The 27,374-nt window shown below is 39.7% G+C and overlaps 1 protein-coding gene across 3 annotated transcripts in view; it reads right to left on the bottom strand.

The window, feature by feature from the left end:
- The window catches only part of fnbp1l (formin binding protein 1-like), a 65,121-nt gene that overhangs the window by 27,413 nt on the left and 10,334 nt on the right, over nucleotides 1–27,374 (bottom strand). The gene's annotated exons all lie outside the window — the stretch shown is intronic.

Below are 27,374 nucleotides of genomic sequence, written 5' to 3' on the forward strand. Positions count from 1 at the left end.
GAAGAGCTTCTTAATGCTGCACAAGGCACGCCCTGCGATCTCATCCTCGACCCCCGACCCATGTTCCCAGAGGTCTCCTTGGGGATAATGAAGGGGTCAAGGAAAGAGAGGACTGCAGAGAACTTCCATCTTTTCCCTGGCTCTGCCGCTGCCCCGCTTCTTTTTTCCTGCTCCTTCCTCCTCTCTTTCAGGTAGGTGTTCCTGAGGCTCTTCCATCTTTTACGACAAAACTCCACTGAGGAAAACACAGAGTTGGACTCAGTGATGACCCGTGCAGGCAAATCCACCTGGAAACGAATATTTACAGAGCTTACCTGCAAAACCTGTCTCCTTAGCCACTTCCACCCAAGCCTGCTCCTTTTTTTCCAGTCTTTGTAGAGTACACACGTCGTATCGTAGAACTCTGGATGATGACACACACTGCACAGATTATTTTCTACTCCATCTTTTGGCGGGGTTGGAGCTGGAGTAGGTGGCAGGAGTGTCACACGTCATCAAATCAATGACGTCAGGGGGTGGGATGTCATCGCTGATTGGCTGCCCTGGCACAGCATCTCGCAAATTTGCGTCAAAAGTTCAATATTTTCAATTAAAGCGTAGAGGCGATTGACACCCCAAATGCACCGGACGCTTCATACGCGCTCCATCAAACGCGTCCAACACTTAGGGGCGAATCTGCATCCGAGGGATGGAGGAAGAAGTTACAGGTCTGTGAGAGCCAGAAATTTAGCTTGTTTATGGGTGACCACATGCTTTTTTCCCACCGTAACTTACACATAAATTCTTTAAAATCTTACGATGTGATTTCCTGTTTTTTTTTTCTCAATTTTGTCTCTCATTTTGAAGTGTTCCTCTGATGAAAAAGACAGACTTTTCTCAACCTTCTCAGTAGGAGAACTTGCAAAATCAATGGCTGACTGAATCCTCTTTGCCCCACTGTATAATCTCAGCATAAATCAGTAAATCAGCCACGTATTTCTGATATCTCCTCCCTGTTTGTGTGTGAGCCTGCACGTCTGTGACTTAAGTAGATGGACTGAAAACAATGGATCTGCTCATCTGGAAAAACACAATAAAACACCACTCCTGCTCACACATAGAGAGAGCATCAGCTGGTTTGTTGTCAGACATCTATTTGTACTGACAACAAACAGCCACCACCCTCATCCCACTGTGTGTGTGGTTGTGTGTGTGTGTGTGTGTGTGTGTGTGTATGTGTGTGTGTGTGTGGTATGGGCAGATTAGGATCAGATTTACAGTCACATGTAGGTACCATTAAGAGTAAAGGGTCAGTTTGTCATTTTTGTCTCTTTTATGCATCATTTAAAGCTTGGGTTTAAATTTTTAATGAACAGAATGAGGAAGGAGCACCTCCAGCAACCAGCTTTCAGAAATCAAAACTATTCCCGATTGCATATTCAATCCATTATCGTGAAAACAGAAACACAAACACAGGTTTATATTAAACCAAACTTCACACTCTGTTTAATATCCAGTGACTTCCTGGTACAAACTCTCTCATCTGCCGCCCTCTGAGGTGGTTTCTGGTTGTTTAAGTGTTTAAAAGCATCACAGCGGTGGTGAACAGGTTGGAGCAGCTGCAGCGTTTCTGCTTCGTCTCCCACCAGGTCGAGGATTAAATCTGCGTTTTCACGACGATTAAAAGCCGCTTCATTTGACTCGACTCTGAAGGAAATGTACGTCAACAAACGTCTGAAACTCCTCAGTTAATAATAGCAGCAAATTTAAGGCTGAGATGAACCACACTGCTTATTTCTAACATGAAGTCATAACGTCCATGTTGTTTGCTGCCCGGGCTACCGCTGTGTGTATTCTCTGCCTCTTTGTGTGTTTGTGTCATCACAGACCACAGCCTGACCCGGACTGGTCTGGAGCAAACTGGTGTTGCTAAGGGAAATCAGAGCCAGCTGACCTCCTTGTTAGCTCAGTTATCATTTTCTTGAAGCACTAAGAGCACAGGAAGGCTATAAGTGCATGGTCGAGCGTCATCAGTCACCGTGTTTGGACGGAGCTGGGCTTAGAGAGGAAACTATCTGTGAGGAGGGCGACTCCACAACCACCATCAAGTGTTTTATCCAGACTTTTTACACTGAACCCAAGGGCAAGAGCTTGATTCCCCTCCTCGAGGGTCCCTGACATCACTGCCTGTGATTTGGTGGCATTTTTGTCCATTGAAAGTTTAACTTGTTTTTGTGACACTGCAGAAGGAGCTGCTGTTGAATACATCAAAGCAACTTTCAGAGTAGTGATGGGCAAGTTCTGGTATTAGTATCGAGCATAGACTGTAAAAAAAATGGACAGGACAGGAGACGTTTTTTGAACCAGGCTGTAAATAGGTTAATTTCTGCTTTGAAAACTGCTTTTTTTGGTTTGGTGTGTTTGTGATTCCTGGCACTTCTGGAAACAGCCTCAAGCGATCACTCGAGAAACGGCAGATTTTAGCACTTCAGCATTGTCTCATTTTTATTTTTATTATTATTTTATTTTATTATTTTATTTCACACTTTTTTGATTTATTGAAGGAAAAAAACATGAGAAGGGAGAAGTGTTTGTGTTTTGTTTTGGACTTAATGGCAGGGAGGACTGTGCTACTTTTGTACAAAATGATCTGTTGAGAAGTATCAAAGTACTTTAATTTTAAAAGAATAATTTGGATAAGTTGAAGTAAAAATAAAGGCAGTGCTTGAAAAACACGAGAAAACTCAAAAATGTGCTTTTCTTTGGTTCTACTATTCACAAATTATTGCTAATTTCCTTTTTTATTTGTTTTGTACAATATTTCTCGAAGTTTTCAAATTCAATATCCTCGTTTAAGTATTTTATTTGCTGGTTATGCTTTCAAAGAATCACAGAATCAATACCTCGTTAAAGCTCCTGTGTAAAGGTGTAAAAAAAAAACGAAATTATAAATAACCTCTCATTTTGACTTAAACAAAGAAACAAAGCACATCTTGAGGAAAACGGAAACAGCAATGTCACAAAGAGGAAGTTCCTTATAGTAGCTTTAAATAGAAGAAGACGTTCCTGTGTGTTTCAGTTCAGCTGACACTGAAACAGCAATGTGCACAGAGATGCTGACTGAGGGAACATTTTGGGGTCGACTCTTAACTTTTTCCAGAGCAGTACGAGCTGCTCAAACATCTTCTGTGATGTGTCACTTTCTAACGTGGCAGATTTATCCTTTTTCTTTTTGCAATTGGCTCAACTCTTAGCCAAAATTTTCCTGGTAGATGCAATCAAACATCACTAGGCTGATACATGTGTAAAAATTGAGACAAACGTCAATGAGGATATTCTGGCAGTTTAGTCAAGAAAAAGCTAAAGTGTAGCACAACACCAGGCCCAGTGAATAAAAACGAACAAAGCTGCACTCCTCTTTGATTATCAGTCTGATATTTCACTGTGTTTGTGCTATAATTGCTCAGAGATGTCCAACATTAGTGATTAATTCAAGTCTGCAGCTCTGACAGACTCAGGACCAGAAAATAAGAGAACGCCTGCAGTCAAAAAACCAGCATCAGTCAAAATAACAGGCTGACTGCTGAGACAAACAAAGGACCCCATCCATGTTAAAACAAAACATTGGCAGGGTGAAAGATAGACTGCCAGAGACGGCAGCATCCACTGGCCTGTTTTCAGCAGAGAAAAAGAGGCCGACAAAGACCTCGGCAGAGCAGTGCTGCCAGTTTAAAGACATTTTTGTGGAATAAACACAAAGATTGAGTCATAAAAATGTGACAAACACCAGACTGCAGCAGCAAAAAGCAGCTGTTTAGCAGGATGCTACAAATAAACACACACACTGTTCTCTGCTCTGTCAGCTCTGGGTGCCTCGTGCCGCCTGCCAGCCGTCTGTTAGCTTCCTGTCCTCTGCTAACAGGCCCGTTCACCTCCTTTTAGCCAGCGTGTCTGCCTGTGGTTGCGTCAGCCTTTGTGACAGCGTCTATGAATAAGTAATAGAGTATGAGCTCATGCTGTAGTTTGTGGCAAGCTGAGCCCAGACTGGCTCACTGGGGAAATGACAACATCTTTGGGCTCTGCGTCTCTCGGCTCACAGAGAAAAAAAAGAAAAAGTGGGAGGATGAAGATGAAGATGAAGATGAGGATGATTTGAGTAGAGAGCTGAGAGAGTCTAGGAGCCCACGCTGCTGCTGCTGCACCTGCACTGTAACTGATCTAATTTACAGAGTACAGGATCTTGTTTTTCTGGCATCCAGGCCTCGGACTGTTGGAGAGGCTGCACGCTACAGCGCCTGCAGATGCAATTAATGAGAAAGCCTATTATTGTTATTCCTGTTAGGCTTTAGGGTCAGTGCAGTATGTGCAAAAACCAAGCTCTATAAATGTTTTCTGTCCTCAATAAATCAAGGAGAAATGTACATTTTAGCATAGCCAAATAAGCCTCATGCCAGTATTTTTGCAGCTTGTGCTTTATGCAAAACCTAAAAAAATGTATCTGTTTTCTAAAAATAACAAAGATGTGTTTAATTCATATCTTTGTCAATTGCAGCAGTAAGAAAGTCAAACAATCATTGCCTGGAGTTTAAGGACAAAAAACTCAACACGTGAACAAATGTGTACAAAATAAATAGGAATTAAAAATGCTGCATAGCCACGCTGAATGGCAGGAGTTTCTCTGTAGGTTTTCTTGAGTTGTAACAAAGAAATCGTAAAGTATTGTTGAGATCAAAGAGACTGCATATCAGCCCATCTCTGATAAGACCACAAAGGTGACCCAGTAGCTGTTATCAGCAGCAGAAACACAACATCCTGTCACTTTGTTAACACGTTATCACAGGAAAGGATGCTGACACAAGACAACAATACACCAGGGCACTACAGCATGTAGTGAGTTGTTTCTAACATACTTCATCTTGAAAGGTCAAAACCTCAGAGACGGACTGATCACGTCAAATCAGTCTGCAGAAAAAAGTTCAGGGAGTTTTGCTTCTGCTTGTTGACAGCACAGACCCCAAGGTGAGGTTAAACCCTTAGCTTCTGTTAGCATCAAATTAGTGAACAAAGTAGCTGAAACTTTAACATGCTAAATCAGGAGGCTAAACTAAATGGATATTTTCATACTGGACCCAATGATGGCAGTGATACAGGTAAGAAAAACTTTGGGTTACCAGTCACTACAGAGAAACCTGAAACGTGGTGATGATGATGGCAGCCGTGTTTTAAGTTAGAAAATGTATCTTGTTTATTTTTAAAGGTGCTTGAAACATAGAGGTCAGAGAAGAAGGAGACTTGAATGAAGACGGATAAACTGACTAAAACAGACAGGTAAGCATCCATCGTCTGGAATCACTGGGACTAATCTTCAAAAACATTTTCATACATCTTTAATAATAATTTAACCATTTGATATTGGCAGTCATATAATACTTTTTACATTTGTTCTTAAAATAGAACTTGTCAATACAGTAATTTATACCTGGAGCAAGGGTCTGCAACCTGCGGCTCTTGAGCCTCATATGGCTCTTTGACTCCTTTGCAGTGGCTCCTTGTAGCTTTCAAAAAATATTACTGATACAGAGAATATTTTTTTTTATTTTTCTTAAAGAGGGTGTTAATGATAACGACACAGATTCTAAATAAAATTACATTTAAACACTTTGCTGTACTAAATATGTATCCCATTCAGCAACAAAGCTTTTATTTTTTTCTGAAATTTTTGGAAATGTTTTAATTTCAAATTTTTGACATTATTTCAAATTTACCTAAGAATTTCAAATTTTATGGAGAGTTTGCAAATTTTTGACATTTTTAATTAAAACCCTTTTTTTGCGATTTTCTGGAAAATGTAAAAAAAATTCTGAAAATTAATCAGAATTAACAAATTTGAAACTGCATTATTGAAATCCAGCATTTTTTTAAAAAAATTTTGCACACTTTTTGCACATTTTTAAATTTCTTTTCTTTTTTTAAAAAAAAAAAAACGAATCTTGTTTAGATAATTATTGTCTAGATTTTACTTTATTCAGAATTTAATACACTTTTTTGTATTTATTGTGAAGATAATCTACATTTTGTGGCTCCTGAATGACTTTCATCCAGGTGAGCTGAGGCAAAATGGCTCTTTTGAAAATAAGGGTTGCAGACCCCTGGCCTAGAGCAATGTCTACCTAAAATTCTTGAAAGTGAAACTATGTTATTTTATTTTTATTTTTTATTTTTTTGAGACTATTGAACTAAATTTGCTTTTATTGTTATTTGTATTTGGACAAAGATGTTGCTCATCTATGTTTAGTTGATATCGGGATGTTATTCCCCGCTTGTTTAAATAAAAGTTATAAAATCAATAAAAATAATCATTTAATCAATGTTTTTTTGCCAACCACTAATGTATGAGTGATTAATGTATGGTCAAGAGGTATAGAGCACCCTTTTTATCCCATAACAACCAGCTAACCATATATTATCTCATATATAATCTTTGGCGCCCCCTGTGGACAAAGCTATATGTCTTATCTCTGCTGATTTGGTCCAAGTCGTATTTTCTCCAAACATAATATCACCTAACAATATTCCAAAATTAAAATGTGTAACTTATTAAAGGCTTTTATCAATGGAAATTTTTCAAAAAGGCTGTTTTGTATCTTAGTATTATGTTAGCATGAAGTAATCAACTTCAGTGGCACTGGATACAGGCAGAAAAAAAGACGCTGGTCCTGATAAAGTGTCAATTTGGGGGAAAATTTTAAGATAGATTTAACATTACATCCAAAATAAGTGTTGAATTATGTTCTTTTTGGCACATGTCGAACTGGAAATATGCCACTGTAGCCTGGGACTGATCATATCACCCCCGTCCCTGATTCAAACTCAAAATGGGTCACAGCAAATCAACCTCTGCTGAGTTTCTCACTCACAAAGCCACCGCCACGTCTGTATGAGCTTCAATCTCTGGGTGGGAGAATAAATTAGTCATTTACCCCCAAGACGAGGAAGGCTGAATTTTACAATCTGTAACCAACCAGACAGTCAGGCAGCTTCTCCTCAGCCAATCAGAGAGCCGGACAGCTTCTCCTCAGCCAATCAGAGAGCTGGATGCTCTGAATGCATTCCAAGAGGGAGCAGGTAATTAGCATAGAAAATGCTGCTAGGACAAAGGATTGATTACTGAGGCATTCCAGAGCACAGTCAAACAGACACACACTCACACACACACACACACACACACACACACACTCACACACCAAACACACACACACACACACTCAGAGACTTACCACACATGGCAGGGACTGGGTGGGAAATGTCAACTTGTCTGAAACACTGGCATCACTCTGAAGCCCTGAACCCCCCGGCACTGTCTGAGCTCTGTGTGTATGTGTGTGTGTGTGTGTGTGTGTGTGTGTGTGTGTGTGTGTGTGTGTGTTTACAGTCTATCTGTGTTCATCTTCCTTGAAAAACAACCAGAAAACACGGGCACCTTCCAAGAATTTGAAGCAGGGAGTCGACAGGACTCCAGCGTATGAGCTGGAGGTTGAGGGGGGAGTGTTTGGAGGAGGTGGCATTAAGAGAGGGATTTTGAGAGGGGAGGTAAGAAAAACAAGAGGAGAGAAGGAGGAATATTGGACAGGAGTTCAGCTCTGCTTCAGTGGTTGATAAACTATGTTTTGGTCACAGATTGCTTAACAATCTGTGTTATTTCACACTCTGAAACAATTGTTGTAAATTATAACTAATATCCGAGCAGATGTCCGACTATGTCGACTGTTTTTCCCTCTGAATGTCCTTGCAGAGCCCTGGTACCTGTTGAGCAGTTTGTGCCTGAACTGATAAACAGATGGAGCTAAATTTCTGGCTTTGTCAGCGATTTACACCGCATGTACCGAAGACAGAAAGGTTTGATGCAGTGATAAACACCAGCTGAGTTTTTGCTATCAGCTACAAACAAGGAATCAAATAACAAGAGTCTGACATTGGGTAACGTGATGATTTAGTTTTGTTGTCATCTGCAAAGGAGCTAATAAAGTAGCTACATAGCAGGGGTCAGTATTGGCAAGAACCTCTCAATGCAATAACATCACCATATCACAAATGACTATGAACTATTTGATTGAAAACAACTTCTCTATTTTAGTTTGTTTGAAATAATGAAGGTCAGATGCGGTGTTACTAGGGGTGTAACAGTACACAAAAATCACGGTTTGGTGCGTACCTTGGTTTTAGGGTCACGGTTTGGTACATTTTCGGTACAGTATGAAACAACAGAAAACCATCTGCTTGATTAGCATGTTTATTAAACCAAAAACTTGCCATTATACAGCGAGGGGGGAGGCTCTTCAAGCTCCAGTTGGTCGTTAAAAGCAGCCATGATGTGCAATTCAGACACAAGCTCCTGTGGCTACGGAAGCTCTTTGATATTCATCTTCTGATTGGCTCACCGTGAGACGTCACGTCTACATGATATGCACATGATCGCAAAGCACGAATTACAGACCACTTTCCTCATGAATATTAAAACACCTTCCCTGCTCAGCCAATCATAGACGAGCACTCACATGAATATTAAAGAGCCATGTGCAGCGGCTAAGGTAAACTTACTGTACTCGTTCGAATACAGCACTGTACCGAACCAAACGGCCTTATGGAGCGGATCGGCACGGATACATGTATCGTTACACCCCAAAGTGTTACATATATGTACTTGATTTTTAAAAAAAGTGCGTCAAGTTTGTCACCAATGACTGTTTATAGAGTGGACAGCATGGCTCCGTCATTTATCATTGTGCGGTTTTGAAGCCATAATACAGGCGCAGCCATTGCGGCAGTTTGCAGCCAGAGTCTGCGCAGTAGAGACTGTGAGGGATTCTGGGAGAATCTGAGTGGAGCTGGGTGACAAAAATAATATATTTTTTTCTTTTTAGAGTCTAATCACTTCTTGACTCTACCTCCCAACGTATTTTACAATCCCTGAAAAAAATACACGAGAGCAGCTGTCAATAAAATAATAATAAAAATAAACCAAAGCACTGGGAGGTGAGCACACATACCGATGTACATTACAGATGCACACAAACACACACTATGTTGTTTCTCCCTCTGAAAGCATCTGGATTTGAATGGACTTGGATTTTCTGCTAAAAGGATGTTGTGTTGTAAAGTCTCAAACTGCCTTCTATGGGCAAAACAGACAGCAGCGCTGGCAGGCTGATGACTTCAGGCCCCCTCAACCTCCTCCGAGCTCCGCAGGCGGGAGGGACAGACAGCTCACTCTGTTGTTTACAAACTCAAAAAGTTTTTGCCAGGATTTGTTTTCTACAAAAAAGCCATAGCTGTCTTGGCTCACCTTATTTAACACAGTTCAATGTTTTTTTTAACTGTGCTACTTTTTTAATCCAGATAGAGTTACACTTCTGGTACAAGTGTCATATGAGCTCATATCCCCTTAAAATGACGCTTATTAGTTCTCGACCAAACTTGACCCAATGTTTGAGAAGAGCTGGTGATTAAATGAGTTCAGATCAGTCGTAAATGAGTTGTTTACACAGTTTTATCTACGCCCTGCACACACACTCACACACACACACCTATCGCTCTGTTTGCTCAGCCTGCAGGATCTACCTTTCGTTTCTTTCCCCCGGCAGGAAAAGAAACCTCTGCCTGTCTGCAGCACAACACAAATAGACTTCACTCGCTCTAAGGAAGAAGACTCAGAGGAGGTTTGTGATTCACACTTCACCAAATTACAGATCGTTTAAGCGGATTAAATAATGATTCAGAAAGTGAGTCTCAGGATTTAAGTCGAAGTCACCTCTGAGTCAGAGATGCTTCACCCCTGCAGACAGGAAATCCATGAGAACCAAAAAACCTCAAGTTAAATAAGTTCCTTTGAGTTATTAATCTTTTTTTAATATCAATGAGTTCCAACAGTCCAACTGAGCGTCAAAACCGGGCGTTCCTCCCTGTTGTGTAACAGCTAAAGCTCCTGTTTTCCAGTTTATGTGATGTTTACAGTCAGAGGTGGATGGTTATCTCAAAGATTAACACCTCGCTGACAGCAGTGAGATCTCCGATGGCGTATCCTAATCAGATTTGGTTGCTCAAGTCGAAGCTTTAACATCTGGATCCCAGGATTTTCTTCAACAAGGCCAACTTTTATCAACACAGAGATGACCCCTCAGGAGGTGTGTGAGCCTGAGTCAAACATTAACCTGTCACGGTGCACTCTATTCTGCTAAAAAATGACAACAGTGGGCTTTTCTCAGAGAGTCACATGGGGAAAATTCTTACCTTGTAAAACAAAAGTTATTTGGTACATTTTTAGAGCAAAGTTCGAATCATACACCACATGATGGGAGGAGTCGCTGACCTCCGCAGTAAAGCCACAAATCAGTGACGAATGAAAACTTTGTGCTGACTCTAGAAACAACGACACCTGGTTAGCAAGAAGAAGGACACAGGACACAGAACATGTGTGTGTCATGTGTGGATAATAAACATGGATGTCACTGACTCCATCATCTGACCTCCTTTACAACAATTAAGACTTTGTTCCTGAGGTCGGCTGTGCATACACACGGTTTCTCCCATTCCCTGATAAAATACTGTCCTCATTATGTTCATATCTGAACCTGAAAATTGACAAACATCTACAGTTACCCAAAGCCCCTCAGTTAAGAAGATTTAATGTGTGAAATTACACTTAAAAAGAAAATCCACATTGCTTTGGGGGACTTCTTGTAGTATGGCACTTGGTATGAACTACAGTTACATCAATCCAACTTTGTAAGACTTTTCAAACCTCGTAAACCAAAATGAAATGAAAATATATCTAAATTGACTGTATTATCATTTAGAATGGTTAAATATGTGTAGATGTATGGTGAGAAAATTCCCCGTAATAACAGTAATTACAGTTTATCTATAAACCACAGCATTGGTTACAATTATAGTATAAGTATGAAATCCCACCAAACTCCTGAGCGGCTGTATTTATACTCCTTCGTGATGTTTTAGCTCAGCTTTATCAAAATGTGATGACCTAAACGTGATGTGCACATGGTTTTGTAAACCCAGAAAACCATAGAACTGAGTTAAATAGATCAGCCTCGAGCTGGCCCTTTGTCACCATTGTCCAATCTTTCTTTTTGAGTCTGTATCGGAGGGATACCTGATATCAGGGTCATAGAATGTAAAAAAATGGACGTCTGCTTGCTCTGCTCGAAGTGAGGTCTCCAGAAAAACTGCTCCCCCTGGTGGCTGGCTGCAGTATAGGTTAAAAAATCTGGCTCTCCAGTCATTCCAGATGGGCTGTGGTCAAACTTTATAGAATTAATACTCTGTGTAGAAATGTTTCTCACGTCCGATTGTTGTGGTGATTTGAAGATATCATTGTCTTGTATTTAAGTCCTCTTTTTTTCTGAAAAGGGACGTTTTCATTAGTTATAAGAGGTTAAAAATGAGGCTTTATGTAACGTTTAACGATGATTGACAGCTGCCGTTCTCATGTATTTTTTGGGGGGGATTGTAAAATATATCGAGAGGTAGAGTCAAGAAGTGATTAGACTCTAGAAAGAAAAAAAAAAAATATTTTCTGTATTATATTCTGGCTTCAAAACCGTACAATGATAAATGGTGAAGCCACGCAGTCCACTCTATATACAGTCTATGATCAGGATCAGTGCGTCCCTTAACGTTACTGTGTTTATAGCTCCTGAGAGGTTAGTAACATCTGATGTGCTAAGTAAATTAAAAAAAAAACTGCACAGCTTTACACTGTTTCATGAAAACACTGCATCAGAGCGTCTGTAGACCAATATAACATTCACAGCAAGTCAAGGCTTCCTTCACCTCAAATGTTTCACATTGAGACTAAAGTTTGAACTCACTACTTCAATCAAAGAGGTTAAGTTTTTGGGAGAGTTTGTCTGTCTGTGAACAACATAACTCAAAAACTAAGAAACGGATCTTGATGAAATTTTCAGGAAATCTTCAAAATGGGATAATGAAGAAGTGATTTAATTTTAGAGGTGATCCCGATCACTGTCTGGATCCAGGACTCTTTTAAAGGATTCTTTATCACTGTGAGATAGGGCTGTTTTCACCATATGTGTATATAACTCCACCACAACTGGTCGGATTGCTTTGAAAAACAATACAAGACAAGGTCACCATCATTTCTGACAGATTTAAAAGTACGATCCAGATCCTGGCAACATTCTGGATACTAAGATCCAGAATATGAAATATGTACTGGGTCATCACAATATTCATCACTGTCAGGTAACAAATTATCGTTCAAACCAAAAGTATAACATTAAAGTAGGACTAAAGTGTTGGTGACAATCACAATATGCTTGGCAGAGGTCTGCCCTCTCTGAGTGTTTTCCTAGTTTGAAGATTTTTTTTTTTTTATCAAGGAGCTAAAGAACAGCATATATACCAGGTAAATCAGGCAATTAAACTCTTTGATTGGAAATGATGCGCAAAAAGAAGGATTGACATAACATCCACAGCTTTTGATTACGCAAAACAGACTCAAAACATTTTTAATTTGTCTTTTAATTTGATAATTTACAAAAAAATACTCAGCATTAGACGCTTTCTGTCTCTGCCATATCAATTCATCTAAAGCAGATGACTACAGAAGACATTGCCTCAAATCGTCAGACCCATGAGGTAAAATTTAACCATGCTTAAGACATTTTGTCCTTTAGTCTGGGTAATTATGCATGAAAATCAGGTTAAGCCTTCACAGGATTTGCCAACAGCATTAAAAACTGCTGAGGCAGCTCTGGTTCACTGACACCATTACTAAAAGCCCAACAAGAGTCCCGCTATGTTTACCATCCTGTCTGTGGAAAGCACACACTCTCACAAACACTGTTTCACACACACACACACACACACAAAGACACCTGGGCACTCCTGTATGTGGGTAGCTCGTCAGGTTTCATAGCAACCTGATCCTTTGCTTTGTGCTGCTCTCCTTCTTTTTCACACACACACACACCCTGACAGACTGGTTGGACGAGGGAGATTCAGGAGGAAGAAAGATGATTGGGCATCGTAACAGATATCACTCTAATGCAGAAACAGACGTGTTCTGACATGCACAGAATACACCTGATTTCAAACATACAAGCGTGATACTGTCACATGTTGCATGAGTGTTTTCACATGACAGGTTTTCTTTGTTATGTTGTCATGCAAACCGGACTGCTCACTGACCCTGTCCTCTTTAGGTTGACTTGTCTTACATTCAAACATGTTGTTGGTCAGCTTCTATTACATAGTGCAGCAGGTCTGACCAGTGTCTCTCTTTATCTCCTTCATGCACTTTAAAAAAAGAGATACCACAGTCTCTGCCAAACCAAGAAAACTGAAAGTCAAAATTATCCAGACAGTCAACCTTTTCCTCTAACCTTTAAAACATTATTTTTGTTGTTTATGATGGAAAAAAGGAGCTTTAATCTCAGATTGCCGTGGTTTAAGATCTTGTAACAGCTTTATCATTGGGATTACAGGGTTAAAAACTGAATATAAAGGGAAAGATGCAACAATTAGGTTATACACCAGCTGCAAAAAACGCACCTATTATCAAAAGACTGGCATTTACAAACGGTTTGTCCTATTCAAAAGCTGTAAAAAAGATTGTTGTCGTCAGATTCTCAAATTTCTGACAGTCCCTGAATGTATCACACATGAGCAACATGCTGAAAACCGGCGGGAAAGAACAATGGTTTTCGTGAGACTGCCATCCACATCTTGTTTATTCGCTCTTAAAAACAAACCATTTTCTCTATCTCAGTTCTGTAAAAAACAAATAATTCTACACTCTTTGCTGTTTTAAACAAGCCCTGAATGATCAACATGTGGCCTGTATCTAAATTTAAAGAATTATTTAAAAATTGCCCTACATCCGCCTTACAATTTAGAAAAATTCAATTTTCATTTCTCTTTTTTTGTAATGAATTACAGCTTTTAAATTTTGTCACACTACATATAGACATAATTGAGTTACATCAGCCTATAGCCAGAGTTGTCCTGAACCTATAGAAGTGCTGCTCTTCACTTTATAGAGGAAAATGAGACCACAGTGAATAAAAATATAACAAAAGCAAAAAACGCTCAGAAAGTGCTTGGGATCCAGAGCAAAATCACCAAAAATCTTCAGTTTCTGCTTCTGATGTTTAAATATAATTGTCTTCTTTTTCACCAAGCAGTCCGTTTCAGATCAAGCCAGATGCTGATAGCCGCATCAGCTACTTGATAGCAACACAGTGTACCCTCCTAATAAATCCAACGAAGAAAAAGAACATGACACAGTAAACAAAGAGCAACAATGGAAGACATCAAGCAATTCGTCTTCTTTGTGTTTTCCATGTGGCTCTTTGTTACAAAGCGCAATCAAGCTTCGTTTCAGAGAAGGCTGTCCCACCAGGCAAAATACAGCAGCCACCGTCACACAGGAAGTGACGATTCTTTCGACCAATCAATGGTCTGCAGTGTTGAAGCTCCACCTTCTGGGATCAGATCGGTTTAAGGCCCATTTCTCTTCCCTATCCGTGTGTCCGTCCATTTCAAACAATGCTACCCTCACAGCTCACATTCTTCCGTACGTCCTTTGAGTTGGCATTGCAGTTAACTAATACATCCACAAGGGGGGTTCAGCCAAGAGTGAAAAGTTTATGACAACAAAACTCAAAAACAAGCATGGCGACTGTGGGGGAGGTATTAACAATGTACCGTTTTCTTAGAAGACAAAAACAGAGGCAGCATTGTAGCAGGCGGTGGTTGGTAAGGCATTAAATACATCGCAAAAGTTCTGCCATTGTTATTTCTTTTTCGTGTCTCACTAAAGCCTTGTATCAGGTAGTAACAGCAACACTGCCCCCATGGTTTCCAGTGGTACTGCTCCGTTTGGTGCGTATCTGTAAGCCTCATGGAAACCGAAGAAATAAGGAAGAAATGAACACAGAGCACGGACAGAAGGCTCCATCCGTATCCGTATCCGTATCCGTATCTGTATCCGTACGTAACGTTGAGAATGAATGGGCCTCTAGTCTGGCACCTCTATGGATGGGTCCCAAAAGTGGAATGACTCATCTCGGTTGTTTGGGGATCTGTCCTGGGATTAGTCAACAGAAACGCCATAAAATGAAACGCTTGGTGGCGGATTTGTGATAACCTAACCTGACATAACAAGCAATTTCAAGACATTACGTTGCTTCTTGAGCATTTTATACTGCTGTCTGTTGCTCTACAGATTTTTGTGATTGATTAAAACCCAAATTCCAGTAGAGATTTTGACCCTTTTGCAAAACATGTTAACGATGATTTTAGAGGTATGACACAAATATCATCACATCATTACTGAGCTAAATTATCAACCGTTTACGTAGCTCCAGTCTTGTCATTTGCTTCTCAAGCCAACAATAAAACGCTGCAGTTCAAACACACACTTCACTAACTGTCAGTGACGTGTTTTGAATGACTGCTGCTATCTTGGCTTGTCAAATAAAAAGCAGGATCCTCCCACATACTTCTCTCTGCTGTATTTGTAAATGTCAGACTGCACCTTTGATGTGGACGCATTAGTCGCTCTCAGCCTGAGTCTGACCCTCCTTGTCTCGGCCCAGATCACGTCTGAGGTCGACCCTCTGACACAGAAGGTCACCCAGCGGATTTCCTGGGGAACTATCTGATCGTGAAAAGCATTGAAACAGAGGAACTCTGTTCCCCTGCACAGATTTCTCTGAGCTCTTTCTGTAGAATAATCTTTCATCCTAAAGATAAGTTTCTGGATGACATTTGTTCACAAAATCTTCAGGTTTGAAAGGACGAACGGAGCAGCTCGAGTACAGAAGGAAGCATTGTTTTACATGTGCAGGCTTAAGTGTGTTAAGTCTGTTTTGACAAATCTAATCCCACAGTATGCACACACAAAGTTCTCTGCATGACTATTTATCCAACTAAGACCTGCACACGTGTTAAATACCCTCAGATTGCTGAGATGGGAGCTGGATTCAGAGTTTTATCATGTTTCTGTAAAGAGAATTTACAAAAGGAGAGCCAAATCATCCAGACTTACTCTAACTTTAAACACAAGCATGAAGCTGTGCAGTCACAAAGCGAGACTCTATTTGTACATCAAACAAACATTAACCATTCATGACTATCTGGGTCACTAGGCCGAACCATCTAAGGCTCCATGTTTAACAAACACTGGGTGTGGTCGGCTGCTGAGACGCTGAGGTGAGTGATGGAGGTTTTATGGTGGCTTCAGGTTAACTCAGGGCATCAAGACCAGAAACATCAGCTGAACAGTTTGACTGAAGAGTAGCTCTAGGATCTCCTTTTTATCGAACTGGTTTGATGCAGAAATGTACCTGATAAAAGCCTTCAGGGCTTCTGTTCATAAAAGCTAAGACTGAGCATTTGAAAAACAGCTCTGAATGTGAGTTTCTATAAGTTCTTACATATATGAATAATTAATCTGAACATCTGTTCAACAAACACCCTCTCATCCACCATCAGTATATTTTATAGAAAACTCTTGTTTGGCCATTTAGTAACGGTTATAAAAAGAACAAAACAAAAGCTAAGCTGGCTAAACTAAAGCGGTTCAGTATATTTAGCATCATTAGCCGCTTATCTTAAAATTTGGCAGGTTATAGATCTACTCACTAAAAGGTTGGCCCATTTTCCCAAACCCGCAGCTCCTTCCTTTACCAAACAGTGAGTCTAAATGAGGGTTTTTTGCCTCAGCTCACCTGGATTAAAGTCATTCGAGAGCCACAAAATAAACTTAATCTTCACCGTAAAGACTAAAGAGTGTTTAAAATTCTTAAATATCCAGCACAAAATAATCTAAACAAGAAGTTTTTAGAGTTTATAAAATTGTACATGGAATATCTTCATTTTTTATTTTAAATGAAAAAAAAAATAAAACCAAAAATGCAAAAGTTTCAATAAGGATTGATATTTCAAAAATTTGCAAAAAATAATTTTCAAATTTCAAAAATTTGCAACTCTTTAAAAAATTGGGAAATTTAAAAAAATATTTCCAAAAATATGCAAATGTTTTGAAATTTAAAATATTCTAATTTTTTTTTTCAAAAAAGTTGCAAATTCAAAAACTTTGAAAAATTCTAATTCCAAATTTGTGTCGTTCTTTTTTTACTACTGAAATTTGATAAATTTGCAAATATGTTAGGTTTTTAAAAGAGTACCTGAATTTGATAACATGATATTGTTCGACTCATCTTTATTTTGTTTTTGTCTAATCCCTTGCAACATATTGAGCACATATATAGTAGTAAAATGAATTCATCTACACAGAATTAAAATCCGTATTTTCTACCAGATTTGTCTTTCTGTAGATTCAGCTTTCTTACCAGGGCTGTAAAACTTGAGGTTAGCCACAGGTGCTTGGAAGTAAAGCAGAGCAGCGGCAGTCTTTATTACAAGATGTGATGCATTTTCAGTTCAACAAAATGTTAACACATTATTCTATTCATCTTATTCTATTTATCTTATTTTATTTGTTGTAAATGTCTTTAATAATCAATACCCTCTGTAAGAAAAATAATAACAACAATAATATTTTTTTAAAGCTACAAGGAGCCACTGCAAAAGAGTCAAAAATGAGGCTTCATAGCTGCAGAATGAAGACCCTTGGTCTAGATAATCAGGATGATGTCAGACCCCCCATAAAAGAAAAGTTTAAAGTTAAAAATTTTAAAGCCTTTTTTTCAGGACAGAAAAAAAGGAATTAACACAGTTTTTGCATATCAAAGACAAATCTTACAAATCTTATGCTTGATGTTTGCTCCCTGCAAACCATTCCCTGTTTTTACGCTGAAGCCTAATTTCCTTCAACTTGCATTCTTCTCTTTACTTCTGTTGCGGATTTTTAATGTACATGTACGCTGCTGCCAAAATGCTGTGACTTGTAACCCGAATGAGCGAGTGCACAGAAAGATGACATGAAATCCCCTGACGCTAAGTAGACAGTGTAGGTTTGATGAAGTTTTCTGACATGTCTCAAATTTAAGACCTTGTGCAGGGAAAATATAATCCTTTTTGGGACATTTCATGACTTTTTAAGACATTCTATGATCCTTTTTTTTATTCAAGCTTCTTAAGGATCCCAAAGGCCTTGGCTTGATAATGTTAAGGCTTAACTACACAATTATCTTTCTCAATCTGTCTGCCTGGGTTTTTTTTTTTATTAATTTCTATTAATTCGTCAAGTTTTCTTTGTTGTTGCTTTAGCCATATAATGTGTACCCCTGCAGTTTCTCCAGGACTATCAAGACCTTGAATATGAAAGAAAAATGGAAAGCGATGTGCAGCTACCAGTTAACAGTCCACAGACTGGAGCTGAAGAGCAGGAGATGAACCCACTGACCTCTCCTCTGCCCCCTGTCTCAGTACGACAGACACCAACAGTCTCCTGTACCACATGATGAGACTAAACAGCATCTGCATCCCCCAGCCAGACAATGATAAAGGTTTTCTGTGTCATGTATAAGAGCTGCAGGTGTGACGCACGCAGAGAGAAAAACTTTGGCTGCATGCAAACAAAACCAGCCACCTTCCTGCTGGGCTATGCAAAGCTGAGGATATGTTATTTTTTACCACATTTTCATCACTTTGCTTTGGGTCAAAAATCAGATTTTTTCCATCTTTGTTACTTTTCATTTCTTTCAAATAGAAAGTGAACACAAGAAGCTGAGAGTCGAGTGTTTCGACAACTTAAATCAGCATCTATTCATGTGTGTGGCTGTGATAGAGAAATAATAAGCGCACACACACTTTAACACCCACACAACGAGGGCTAATTTCAGCACAATCTGTTTCAGTTTGGCCACACAGCTTTCCAAAGGGTTTCCTGTGTGTGCGTCCAATATGAAAGAACAGGATGTGATGATTACTGTATCTGTTCAGCCATCCACTGAGTTGTATCATAAGACCATATGTGCATGCCTGTTAAACACACACACGCACGCACACACAGATGCACACAAACAAACAGCTCATTCATCTACAAAAAACCCCGCACAGGATATCTGATTTATCAAAGCACTGACTCAAGAGTCCTCCTTACAGCTGGGGTTCAGCATGAGGCTCCCAGCTGTGTGTGTGTGTGTGTGTGTGTGTGTGTGTGTGTGTGTGTGTGTGTGTGTGTGTGTCAGAGTGTGTGTTGACTATGACACCTTCTCCCCACACTGCTCATGATGGTTAGTGCGGCTGACTGCTGGCTATGACACTCCTGGTTTGGGTGCTGACAGATGGGTCTATCTTTAGACATTGAAGAAGTCAGTTTGAGGTCATTAAGGTCAAACTGACAAAAAAAATGATCTCACCTCTGAAACTTTTTATAAGTTATGCAAAAAGTTAACACTTAAATTGAAAAAAAGTTCTGAAATAATGGTTTTAAACAAGTTTGGTTTTCTAAATTTAGAATATTTAATGCCTGAAACTGCTATGAGGGAAAAACAAAGGATCATTACCTCAAAGAATCATCAACCCCACATTTCCCCAGTGAGTTACATATTTGCTTATTAGAATAAAGCAGGATGGCACATCAGCCCTCAAAACAGTGTTTTTACCATTTCTTACACTTAAGACATTACATTACCCAGAGTACTACCCCTATAGAATACCCTGAAGTGTCTATACTTGAGAAAATGTTACTACAGCATCCAGAGAAAGTATCTTTGTGCTCTTCTAACAAAGTACTGTGTGATTCTTTACCAACTAATACACAAAAAGGGTTAAGGATGTATGAGACAGAGAATTATCAGTGACTATTGGTGATGAGATGTGGAAAAGTATTTGGAAATATGCTAAAAAGGTTTCAACATGTGGAGCGCTTGACCTTCTTTCTAAGATATGTCAGAGATAAATTTGAAGATACTGGGAGCCCTGGACCTCATATATAAACTTAAAGTGATGGAGGTGCTTGTTTTGCCATATATTAAAGGTCCCATATTACGCAAAAATCACTTTATTAAGTCTTTTAGTGAAATTTTGGGGTCTTTGTCTTTCCTCCCAGTCCACAAAATGTGATATTTAATGACAAAACCTGTACTCAGTAGAGCTTGTGAATGTAAAATCCTGACCTAAAACGAGCTGTTTGGATTTTGCCGACATCAGCGATTCCCTTTTTTGACCAATCAGGAGCAAGTCTGATCTGATTGGTCCACCAGAGCAGATACCCCCGAACCCCCTCCCCGTCCACCCTCCTGGAGAATGCTGAAGTTGAAGAGCCAACACTTCTCTGTTTTTGGCTGTAAACAGCCACATAGTTCCATGCACAAGCTTCCAATCTCGAAAGAAGAAAAGACTAAGTGTCTAGAGTTCATTTATCAAGGAAATGTGCCAGCTACACTCAGTAAAACTGTGCATGTGTGTGTTAGTCTCTTCACGGCCGACTGCTTTTCCAACTTTGGACAGTCCAACAGAGGGCTAGCGAATAGACTGGTCCTGAATCCAGGCGCATTACCAACCATCCACCAACAAACCCGGGACCCTGGAAATGTGAGTATCTTAAATGCTGTGTGCTATGGAGCAGATGTAAGAGCTTTTCCTCAGTGTCACCCCTGTCTCTGTGTTAGCTTCAGGATGCTAACTTTAGCTGCAGTTAGCCTGTTGTTTCAGCCTGTAATGTTACGGTAAACGAGCTTCGCTGTTTTCTAAACATTGTGCACTCGGAGCTCGTGGCACCGCTCTCAGTGACGCTGAAGAGTGGGGCGGTATCGGCGGTGGCTCATTTACATACGAAGGCCACGCCCACTAAATCAGAGCGTTCTGAACAGAGAGGCTATGAGAGCCTGGAAACAATGCTGCTGTGCTTGATTTATTGGCTTTTTGGACCAAAACATGTTACTACCGTTTCATGAAGACATCAATGATCCAGATTAAACTGCAGAAAAGGAGCAGGATATGGGACCTTTAAAGGTAGGAGTTGACTCGGGTTGGAATTCAATGCAAGGAAAGATCAGTTTTACAAAGTCTGGCAACCTTATTTGGATTATATTGGACCTGGTTTCTCTGTTATTATTGTAAAAGGAATGTTCTGAGTCTGGATTATGACCTTTTGTAATCATAAGAAATACTGGCCTGTATCTCTGTGTAAAACCAGACCCACCTGAGTTGTTTGTTTGGTTTTGATTTGTTGGTTATTGTGCATACTTATTGGCTATTGGTTCATTTCCAATGTATGCTAAATTTCATTTACTGTATAAAACATGAAAATTCCGTAAACAAAATGGGAAAAAAGCAGGATGACACTGTCAGAAAATACTTCCAAAACAAATCAAAAGTTTCTGATAAAAACCTAAAACAAGTAGAGTGCAGTGCATTTGAATCTCTCTGCTTCACGTTTTAAAGGTTATAAGCTGTATCTTTAAATCCATCAACACATTTGCTGTAGTGTTAATTAAGGCACATGAATCCTCTCCTCTCATTTCTGAGATTAAACCAGCCCTCGTCGTTTCCCTGTAGCCCTCTGACATGTGTCTCCATCGTGTTTAGAGTCGATGGAATATTCTGTACAATGTTCCCTTTGTATCCAGCACGAGTTTCATGAAATGCTTTACAAAAATAGTGCCTGCATTCAGTGGAAACATGTCCTCAGTCTTTCTTTACCACAGTATAAATAAGCATGTGGACATGGTGAATGCCCGAGCCTGACAGTCAGTCCCATCATGTGACACACAGAGGGTGAATCTGTGAGCATATTTTGACTTATTAACAGAGAGTTTCAAACACTGGTCAGCACAGTTCACTTCCCTGTAAATGTGTATCATAGGATTAGCTTTTAACTGCACGTCATGTGACTAATTTATGACAGGTTTGGACTCCGGTGTAGTAAAACGACTTCTACACTACTATACCTTTACAGAGTCAGGGGATGATTCGACTCTGGTGGCTTTCTTGGAGGTCAGGGAGGGATCATAATCAACACTTGTGCCTTATACACTTAATCCATGGCCCAGAGTGAGACTTCACTGGGGCTGAGACGATTTGCTTTTCTGCGGTTTCAATTCACCAAAATTTTTTGAGTTGCCGATTTGATTTAAATTGCGATAGGGCTGCAGCTATCGAATATTGTAGTATTCAAGTACTCTACTGAAAATCCCATCAATTAATCGAGTAATCGGATAAAATACATGTTTGTTTAGTTAAAGAGCAGTGATTTTTCAAATGAAAATTTGTATCTTTAAGAAATAGAATTTTCTGATACAGCATGTCAATAAAAGCACTTGCTTTGGTAGCTCCAAAATCTATAAACACACTTTGACACATTTTTTGTGCCTTGTACATCTCATCAAATGTTGCAGACCCAAATGGCCCCCCTTTCGTAGAATGGCCCGTTAGTCGCCAAACTCCAGAAAAGAAGCTAGATTTGTTGCTAATTGCTATTTTGTATAAGAGGTAGCTTGAGGGGTCTGAAAACTCTCTTAATATGGCCTCAGCTCTATTTGAAATACCACTCTTTGATCTTTTTTAAAATTAAACGATTCCTCGAGGCGGAGAAAATTACTCGAGTAATTTTTGTAATCGAGTACCTCGAATCATTCAAGGAATCGCTTCAGCTCTAAATTGCGATTCTTTGATAGTTCTGGTTTCGAGTTTTGTTTTTTAAACACCAGACCATGTGCAAAGTTGAATGATAATGATGGTTAAGATGTCTACAGACTATATCAGGAGCCATATTTTACCCAAAAACGCACACCACACGATCAGTGGATCTGACATCTCAACTTTTTCCAACCCAACTTATAAACAAAGACTAAAATGAAGGACTTAAAAAAAAGAGTTTTGAACAAAAAATCCTGACACTACAATACATCAATTTTTTCTCCCACCCCTAGATATCACTCAGCAAACACATTGAGGGCACCTAGCACATTAACACAAAGCTGCCCAGCTCTGATGCTTCACATCATCACCATCTACACCCTATGACACCTCTGTTGGTGCCTCTGAGACAGGATCAGACCAGAACAACAGACAAGTTATAAATATCCCGCCTATTACTCTTTGTGTACAGAGTTTACGTTAGTCGATCAGTAGAAGACTTCCCAGTCTAAATAAATTTGATAAACAGTTCTCAGCTCCTTTTTGTCAGCTTAAGTTGCATTTTCACAGATGGACGAAAGAAGCTTTCCAGCTTTGATTTACTGTGCCTTATGGGTAAAAAAAAAAAACAGCACAGCAGTTTAAAAAACATTGACGCACAACAGAATAATGACGGTAGAGTTAATAGCAACAGTAGATTAAAATGTTTGACATTGACAGAGAAGATTTAGAAAGTTTTTCATCTGTACAACCCACATATTCAGCTCTGCTCCTTACAAATGCAGAACCATTTATACAAGGAATAAACAGGATTTTTTACAGTTTAAGATTCATTTCTAATAACTATTGTTACAACAACAAAAAAATACCAAATACAGATTTCCTTACTTTTCGTGCTGTTATTTTAACTATCTACTAATGTGAGACTGTATAATAAATGGATGTAATCTCCCTGACATCATCACATTTCTGAAACAGATTTTTGAAGCAGATCGGCTGTCGCGGCCATATTGGAAGTGACCAGGGCTTCAAGTCTCCACACTAACAGGCTGTTAATACGTTTATCTGTGTGTGTATGTGACACTTGAGAAACAGCAGATTTTAGCACTTTAGCATTGTCTCATATTTTTATGAGACAATGCGGTTGCTGCTTCGTTCCCACATGTAGAAATGGAAAATTGGAAACATGACGAAAAATGTCAAACTATAACTATGCTACAATCTCTTTTTTGCAGCAACCACTAGTCATTTAAGCCTCCTTGGTTGTGAGTTTTATTTCTAGGTGGTGATACAACCGTAACAAAGCCCCAAAATGACATCAGTCACTTAAAGTTTATCCTGGGCCCATTAGCCACTTATGTCAGAGATGAGGCTAAAAGTCTTGGTGTCATGTTCGACTCTAACCTCAGCTGTAATACTTGACTCTTTAAAGTTTAGCCCTTTTTCAGCGGCTGAGATTAATATCCAATCTGTACCACTTCTTTCTTCCTCTGATTCAGGAAAATTCATCCTGGCTTGTACTCCGGCATAAGAGAGACATTCACAAGCAAACACTGAACTTGTAGAAAATGTGGCTAACTCCATGATTTTAGGATGTTAAAACTTGTTTATAAAGTTTCCTTTCACTGTTAAGATCTTTTTTTTTTACTTTCTGAATTATGTTTGTAAGGCAACTTGTGGCTCTTGGTACATTTAAAAAAAAGTTATTAATATAACTTCAACCATTTCCACAGCCTGTTTTAGCACCAAGCGTGGGCCCTCACTGTGTCAGTGCCGCAGTGACACACTTCTGAGAAACAATTTACAAACATTAAGTGGCTTTGAATGAACAAAGGCCAGTTTAGCCCAGAAAAACACAAAGCTGTGTTTGTTTAATGCCGCTCTGAGAGACAATAGCGGGTCACTAAGTGGGTTCAAATCAGTCCATAAATGACTGTAGAAATGTGAGTCCTGGTTGAGACTATTGTTGTCATATTAACGCAGAAGAAGTCCCCTCTTGAGTCTATTTATGAGAAGCTGTGGCAAGCAGAAGTCTTTTTACTTTATTTAGAAAGAAAGATCAGGTTTCTGCTCTTGTGTTTGATAAAGAGGGATAATTACCCGCTCAGAGTCAGGCAGTCTGCTGTTCGGCGTGTTAGCGTACTGAATTCATTGCTCTGACTACCTGAAATATTAAGGTCTGGGGTGCCCACGGTAACAGGGGGTTTACTGAGCACTTCACAGAGAGGTTTCCACGGTAACTAGAAACCCTCCATGCAGAGCAGCTTTTAGAGAGTGTGTGCTGGGTGTGTGTGTGTCAGTGTGTGCAATGAGCAGTTTTATGGCTCTCTGAAGCTTCATTGGACAAATAAACAGCCTGGGAAAAGTCCTCTGTTTCTGGAATGAACATTGTTTCCCCGTGTATGCAAACAGGCGGCGTGTGAGACAGGACGGAGACGAGGAGGGGGTGGGGCTGTCCTAGATACGCATGTCCTGTGTGTATGCTCACTTTTTCACATGATATTTATGGTACGTGCATTATGGTAAACTCCTGCCCACCAGTGTTCCCCATACATTCACTTATCAAACCACAACAGCTCAAACATGCACCACAAATAGATCCAGCTGCCCGATAAGGCCGAAGGGTACGACTGCTTTTGTATAACTTGTACACACAACATCAACTGCTAAATCAGCAGGGGGGTAGGGACCTACAAGAACCCTTGGGACTGTTCCTGGAAGTCCACAGTCAGAAGACGAATAATTACCTTGAGGGTCACAACCTCCATGTGGGGCTGATCTACAGCTGGAGTCACTGCAGGAAACTGGGTTTTCTTTTCTCATGAGGAGGAGGCTTCAGGGTTTCACCAAAATACTTCTTTAACTGTGACATAAAATTCATCAAAACTACTTTTACTTTCATTTAACAACCATCAGTTCAACATTCAAACACTTAAATTCAAGACATTAGAGGCTTTCCTCTTCGCCTCACTGTAACTGAACTGAAAAATTGAGATATCATTTAGGATTTTAGGCAGTTGAGAAGAGCTTGCTTAAATTATCAGACTATTAATATTTAACCAAGAACAGTCTAGACCTGATTTTTTATGAGGTGCAGCTCATTTGCTTATAAAGACTGTGAGATGGAGAGCTACCGACAAAGCTTGTGAGTGGATTTCAGTGAGCTAATACTGCTCAAATAGCCAGGTTAAAGATATTTAAGACCAATTCTCTTTTCAAATAGATACTCAGCCCAGCTCTTACCGAGTACCTCTAGGATACAGGTGTGAAGAATCTACAAAATGTTGTTGCAAAATGTCACTAACTGACAATTTTCCTGACAATGGCCTACAAACTTGCATCATGGTTTTGTTTGGTGCTATCTTACAACTCCCTGCCTCAATACCATTTATTTCTCCTGATGGTGCTACTGAAAGTTGAGGGTTGAACTCTATTGTTGCAGCGTTTCACTATGGTTAGTTATGAATACATTGTTCCACATGTGGAAAAAAAAAAACACAAAAAAACACAAAAAACACAAAAAAAATAAAAATAAAAAAGTTCTTCTTTCACTTAATGGCTGGTATTGGCGATGGAACAAGTGTATAGTTGAAGTTGTGTTTCACCCTGATTCTCTCCAGCTTCACAAAATAAAGACTAGAGACACACTGAACATGAACATTTGGGCTGACTAACTTGTCCAAAGATGAAAAAAAAAAAAACTATAAGAAAAACAAACAAACAAAAAAACAATTGCTGCATTTTAAACGCAGGATCCTAAAGTCTGTGGGTAAACAATGGTTGTCTGACACCAACCATGACTAACACTAGCAGAGCTAGTACCACCATCCTTCAGATCTTCTTGAAGGCTAACTTCTATAACTTTGAGAGGTTTATGTCAGTTTAACCAGACACATCCAAGAAACAACTTTCTCCTGTTCAAGATCAAAATGCTACTAAACTGCAACTCACTACAAGCTGCCATCTAGGGATGGGTACCTTTCACATTTGAAATGATACGGTACCAATGCTTGGTACCTGGCAATTGGTATTGGTACTCAATGGTACCAATTTTCAATACTTTTGTGTGTGTGTTAATGTGGTCATAAATAAAACGCGACACAGTAAACAAAGAGCATAGATAGAAGACATGCAGCATTTCGTCCTCTCTGTGATTGAACTTCTCTGTGAGAAGTCTGTGTGCCGCCAGGAGAAATGCAGCTGCTGTCACGGTAAGTGACGATTCTTTTGACCAATCAACGGTCTGCAGTGTTGTAGCTCCACCTTCTGAGAGCGGATTGGTTCAGTCTGGCACCCATACGAAAGGGTCCCAAAAAGTGAGACGGCTCGTCTCGGTCATTTGGGGATCTGTTCCGGAATAAGTCAGTAGAAACGTCACAAAATGTGCGCCGTACCGAGACGAACCGAACTGCTCTGCTCGGTGGAAACGCAGCTTTAGAGTGAGGGCGGCAACTCTCCTGGTTTATGGACCGAACACAAACATCTTTAAACTATAACACGTATTAGTGTTGGGGTCCCCTAGAAATTTGTTTCAAACAGCTTCAGACCATTTAAATCAAAGTAAGGACACTTTTAAATCACTTCACATTTCCAGTTGGCCTGTTAGAAACTCGGGTACAAAAAGTGTTCAAGCTGGAGAACTGTGGAATTCATTCAGGGGACTGATGAAGGGGAGAGGTTGGTCATCCCAGGAGGGGAGAGGTGTATCAATCAACCTGATAATGGGATAAGACGAGGTTTATCTTAAGTTGGCAAACATTAAAGCCCTGGTGGTTGTTTCACATGAACACACAGAGAAACAG

The sequence above is a fragment of the Halichoeres trimaculatus genome, unplaced genomic scaffold, assembly GCF_033239565.1.
Source record: "Halichoeres trimaculatus isolate MK-OKI-2021-1 unplaced genomic scaffold, fHalTri1.1 fHalTri1_scaffold_4, whole genome shotgun sequence".
Lineage (NCBI taxonomy): Eukaryota > Metazoa > Chordata > Actinopteri > Labriformes > Labridae > Halichoeres > Halichoeres trimaculatus.